This window comes from Artibeus jamaicensis, unplaced genomic scaffold (genome assembly GCF_021234435.1).
Source record: "Artibeus jamaicensis isolate MK-2021 breed Jamaican fruit bat unplaced genomic scaffold, CSHL_Jam_final contig_519, whole genome shotgun sequence".
In the NCBI taxonomy this organism is placed as follows: domain Eukaryota; kingdom Metazoa; phylum Chordata; class Mammalia; order Chiroptera; family Phyllostomidae; genus Artibeus; species Artibeus jamaicensis.
In genome coordinates this window covers 24,908,286-24,914,350 of record NW_026521871.1, presented here as the reverse complement: position 1 = coordinate 24,914,350, position 6,065 = coordinate 24,908,286, and positions in this window count along the sequence as shown.

The following is a 6,065-nucleotide window of genomic DNA, read 5'->3' as shown; positions in this document are numbered from 1 at the left end:
AAGACACAATACTTAATGTGTATGCACTTAACAAAGCATCAAAATACATGTGGCAAAACCTGATAGAATGGCAAGGAAAAACAGACACGTCCACTATTATAATCAAAGACTTTGCACCACTTTTTCAGTCCAGAACAGTTTCGGCAGGCAGATAATGAGCAAGGATATCATTGAACTGAGCAACAACATCAATAAACTTGATATAATCCACATTTAAGAAATACTTCATCCAACAACAGCAGAAGACAGATTCTTCTCAGGTCACATGGAGCATTCACCAAGTCAGACCAAATTCTAGGTCATAAAAACATATCTTAACAAATTTAAAAGAATAAAAATAATACAGAGTATGTTCTCAGATCACAATACAATTAAATTAGAAGTCAACAACGGCTGATAAAAGGAAGGGAAAAGATTTAAATAAATGGAGAGAGATTCCATGTTTGTGGATAAGAAGAATCAATAGTGTTAAGATGTTAATTCTTCTCACCATGATTATAGATTAAACACAATTTCAGTCAAAATTTCAACAAGCTATTTTGTAAAAACCAACAAACTGAATCTAGAGTTTATATGAAATGGTAAGAGATGCAGTACAGCCAACACGAGGCTGAGGAAGGGTAACGAAGTTGGAAAACTCACACTAGTGGACTTCAAGACTTCCTATAAAGCTACAATAAGCAAGAGCGTGATATTAGTGAAAGAATAGTTACATAGATCAATGGACCAGAATAGAGAATCCAGTAGTAGACCCACACAAATGTTGTTAACTCAGCTTTGACGAAGGGACAGAGAGAAGTCAGTGGAGAAAGGAAAATCTTTTAAGAAGTAGTGCTGGAATAATTGAACATCGATTTGCTATAAATAAATAAATAAATAAGGACAGAGACCTTGCACCTTTCACAGAAATTAACTCAAAATGGATCATAGATATAAACGTAAAATGCAAAAGTACAAAAGTTCCAGGAAAAAACATAGGAGAAAATCTAGGCAATCCTTGGGTTTGGCAATGACTTTGTAAACACAACACCGAAAGCATGATCCAGGAAAAAAAAATGATGTTAGACTTTATTAGAATTAAATACTTGTGCCTTGCAAAAGATGTAAGTGAATGAAAGGACAAGCCATAAACTGGGAGCAATGTTTACAAAACACATATCTGACAAAGGACTTCTATCCAAAGTATACAAAACTCAACAAAATGAAAACAAACCACCCAAATTTAAAAACGGTCAAAAGATCTGAACAGACACTTTACCAAAGAAGATATACAGATGAGAAGTAAACAAATGAAAAACATGTTCAACCTCATTTGTCACTGGGGAATTAGAAATCAAAACAATAACAGGATATTTCTACGCACCTGTAAGAGTGTCTGAATGCCCCCGAACTGACATGTTAAATGCTGGTAAAGGCACAGAGCAGAGGGCACTCTCATTTATCATTGGTGGGAATGCAAAAATGGTGCAGCCGCTGCGGAAGACGGTTTGGCAGTTTCTTACAAAGCTAAACATAGTCTTACCATCTGATCTGTGGTCATGCTCCTGCATCTTTACCCAGTTGATCTGAAAACTTATGTGCACATGAAAACCTGCATGTAAACATTTATAAAAGCTTTATCCACAATCACCAAAAATTGGAAGTAATCAAGATGTCCTTCAGTGGTCAATGAATAATCAAACTGTGGCACATGTAATAATGTCTATAAGACACAGCATCGCAAAGTGGGTCTCCTAGATGCAAGTGGTGTTTGTCACCACACGGTGGTTACATGATGGTTACTTAAGCTCTTGAATGGTTTGACATCTCTCTTTGAACTTAGTTCCCCAAATAAAATTTAAACCAGGCACTAAACTCTTCCTGTCAGCACACTAAAAGATAAACACTTTTTTTTCTTTTTGAAAAGGGTTAGATGTCAGATGTCTTTTAAAAAGACATCTGCTTCAATTAGGCTTACCGTAAGGGAGATCCTTTTCATCGTTAATTTTGCTTTTGGAATCCAAAGATTGAAAAAACAAACCCTTATTCTTTATCCTGCAAGTCACATTCATTGCCACAAGGTGGCGATTTACTCAAGGGAAACCTTTCTGTGATCCAGCTTGGACGTCAGGAACATTTTCTTTTCCTTTTTTGCTCTCAGCAGTCTTTATTTTACTTTTGTACTTTGGTGTTAGGAAGAATGTATGAAGAATGCTTTCATCTTCTCTTCTAATGTGTTTTTGTTATTGTCTCTTACATATACTCACTCCCTCTGGTCATGCAGCCCGCAGGAGCCCCTTGTGGGGGAGCCCTCCCTCCTGTCTCCCTTGCTTCCCCAGCTGCCTCTCCACGCTCCACCCAGAGCCCCTGCAGGGTGGGCTCCCGCTCTAGACGCCGAGCCTGTGCTCTGGGGGAGGGGCACAGCTTCCGGAGCAGCCAGGGTTTCTTGAAAGAAACTGGATGTCTCGGAGTCTGGAGAACAGCACTCTAGTTCGCGTGCCAGGCATTATCCAGGTGGGGGATGTGCCGAGCGGCCCTCACACAGTTGTGTTCTGGTTTCTTCCGCAGTTGGGAACCCAGGATCTTAGCCTGGTTTTGCAAATCATTTAACCCTTTCATCTATTTTATCTATATTTTCCTTTATTTTATTCAACATATTAATGTAGGTGGAGATAATTTGAATTTTTAAGTATAACACATACAGTGAAGTATGTAAAGTATGAAAGCATAGCTTGCTGAATGTTCACGTTTGTATATGTCCACATAACCACCACCCAGATCAAGATAACGTAACATTTCCGGGCACTTCTTTCCCACTCGGTTGCCACTGCCCCTGCCCAAGAAATAATCACTGTTCTGACTTCTATCACCATCAGTCACTTTTACTTTGTCCTGGGCTTCATGTGTGTTGTCCTCTTGATCTGTCTCCTTTCACTTAATATAAAGTTTGTGAGATTCATTCGTGTTGTTTACAGATCACTACTTCCTTGTTATTTATTAAAGTATAGTATTTCATTGTACAAATAAACCAGAATGTATTCATCCTTCAGCTAATAAACATTTAAGTTGTCCCCAGTTTTGCTGCTATTGATATTCTTATAAATGTTTTTTGGTGAATATATTTACTAATTTCTCTTAGTTGTATACCTAGAAGGAGAAATGTTAAATCAGAAGGTAGGCATATATTTAGCTTTAGTAGACTCTACTGGACAGTTCTACTTTTTTTTTAAAAAGTATATTTTATTGATTATGCTATTACAGTCCTCCTGTTTCCCCCACTTTATTCCCCTCCAGCCTGCACACCCTTGCCCACCCACGTTCCCCCTCCCCTTTAGTTCATGTCCATGGTTCATACATATAAGTTCTTTGGCTTCTACATTTCTTATATTATTCTTAACCTCCCCCTGTCTATTTTCTACTTGCCATCTATTTTCTACCTACTTCTTCTCTGTACCTTGCCCCCCAGTCCCTGTCCCACTCCCCTGCTGATAACTCTCCATGTGATCTACATTTCTGTGATTTTGTTCCTGTTTTAGCTGTTTGCTTAGTTTGTTTTTGTTTTTGATTTTAGGTTCAGTTGCTAATAGCTGTAAGTTTGTTGTCATTTTATTGTTCATAGTTTTTAACTTCTTTTTCTTAGATAAGTCCTTTTAACATTTCATATAATGAGGGCTGGATGATGATGAGCTCTTTTACCTTGACCTTATCTGAGAAGCACTTTATCTGCCCTTCCATTCTAAATGAAAGCGTTGCTAGATAGAGCAATCTTGGGTGTAGGTCCTTGCTTTTCATGACTTGGAATACTTCTGGCTCCTTCTTGCCTGCAATGTTCCTTTTGAGAAATCAGGCGATAGCTTTGTGGGAATGGAGCTCCTTTGTAGGTAACTGTCTTCTTTTCTCTTGCTGCTTTTAAGATTTTCTCCTTGTCTTTCATCTTATGTAATGTAATGATGATGTGCCTTGGTGTGTTCCTCCTTGGGTCCAACTTCTTTGGGACTCTCTGAGCTTCCTGGACTTTTTGGAAGTCTATTGCCTTTGCCAGATTGGGGAAGTTCTCCTTCATTATCTGTTCGAATAAGTTTTTAATTTGTTGCTTTTCCTCTTCTCTTTCTGGGACCCCTATGATTTGGATGGTGGAATGTTTGAAGTTGTCCTGGAGGTTCCTAAGCCCTCCTCATTTTTTTTGAATTCTTGTTTCCTCATTCTGTTCTGGTTGAATGTTTATTTCTTCCTTCTGCCCCAAACGGTTGATTTGAGTCCCAGTTTCCTTCCCATCACTGTTCGTTCCCTGTACATTCTCCTTCATTTTACTTTTCATAGCCTTCATTTTTCCCCTCTAATTTGCAATCATATTCAACCAATTCTGTGAGCTTCCTGATTACCAGTGTTTTGAACTCTGCATCTGATAGGTTGGCTCTCTCTTCGTTGCTTAGTTGTATTTTTTCTAGAGCTTTGATCTGTTTTTTCATTTAGACCTTTTTTTTTTTTGGTCTTGGCACACCTGTTACATCAAAAGGGGCAGAGCTTTAGGGGCAACAGGTGTTGCTTTTTTGTGACGCTGTATGTGGGGGAGTGGCCCAAGAGGGAACAGTGCCGCTTGCTCTGCTCTGTGCCGGATTTCAGTCACTTCCCCTGCTACCCACAATCAAATTGGACCCTTCTGGTGCTGATTTCTGGGTGGGTGGGTCTGTGTATGTTCTAGGACCCTGTGAGTCTCTTCAATGAACTCTCCTGTGAGACTGGGAGTTTCTCCTTCCGCTTCAACCCCCACAGGTTTTTTCAGTCAGAGGTTTTGAGGCTTTATTTCCCTGAGCTGGAACCCTGGGTTGCATGGTCTGTCTCGCTCCCCAGTTGTTCCTCTCAGTTTATCTGCACCCAAATGTGGGACCACCCTGTCTGCAAGCCGCCGCCTTGCTCACCCCATTCCTTCAGCCACTGCTTTGCCGCCGCAAGTCTTCTCTGCCTGGCTACCCATCTCCACATCTCCTATCGGTCTGGATCAATGTTTCTTTAACTTTTTGGTTGTCAAACTTCCATACAGTTTGATTTTCTGTCAGTTCTGGTTGGTTTTTGTTTTTAAATTTGTCATTATTCTTTTTTTGGTTGTGCAAGGAGGCACAGTGTGTCTACATACACCTCCATCTCGACCAGAAGTCTACTAGACAGTTTTTCAAAGCCAGTTATGCCTCTCAGCTCCAAATCCAACCTTAATTACCTGCCGGGTGTTAATGGAGCTGTAGCCCACAGACATTTCTCCTTTGTCATCTGGCATAATGTTAATGTCAGTAGAGAGCACGGACAGCACTGAAGGAGCAAGGTTTCTCTTCGTGGTCCTGATGTGATCACTTGGCAGGTTCCCGCAGCACAGGGTTGATGCACGTGTGGCCACGCAGAAGAGCATAGCTTGTCTTTACTGGCAGCTTCCTCCAGTCCCCCAGAGGGCAACTCTCCAACGCACCACTCCTGCAGCAAGTCTTCCAGCAACTTCCACAGTGCAGCACCTTTCCATGGAAGGCTTCCCTCAGCACCACAGAGGAATGCTTTTCAGTGCATCTCACCTGCATGGAACTTTGATGAACTTCATCACCCAGTGAGGCCCGGTTGCACGGGCCCCAGAAAGGTATGGATCTTAGCCTGGTGGTGGAAAGTGAGGGTCAGGACCTCTTACAGGTTTGTTCCTTCCGTGGATGCTCTGCCTTAGCCCTAGGGGATGCCCTCTCTATGTGCTTTAACTATAATTCTTTAGAGTTATCTTCCCCTTAGTGGGTAGTCCCCTCTTATCCTTAATAATTCTGTACATTAAAATTTCCTTGTCCAAATGACTGTGGATATAGCACTTTATGCTTCTGCCAGCAATTGTATGAGAGTCCCAGTCCCTCTGCTGTCAGTTATTGTAAAGTCTTGTCTACTAACTCCAATGTCTGAATGATCTGTGTTTCTGCTTCTATTGTCTGTTTTTTCCTTTTGCTTATCAGTTATATTTTCGTGCCTCTTCACCTGCTTAGTTATTTTTTTACGTTGTATATAGGAAATATAGAGACTTCAGATGATGTGATCTGCCAAACAAAGTGTTCCTGCTTTCTTCC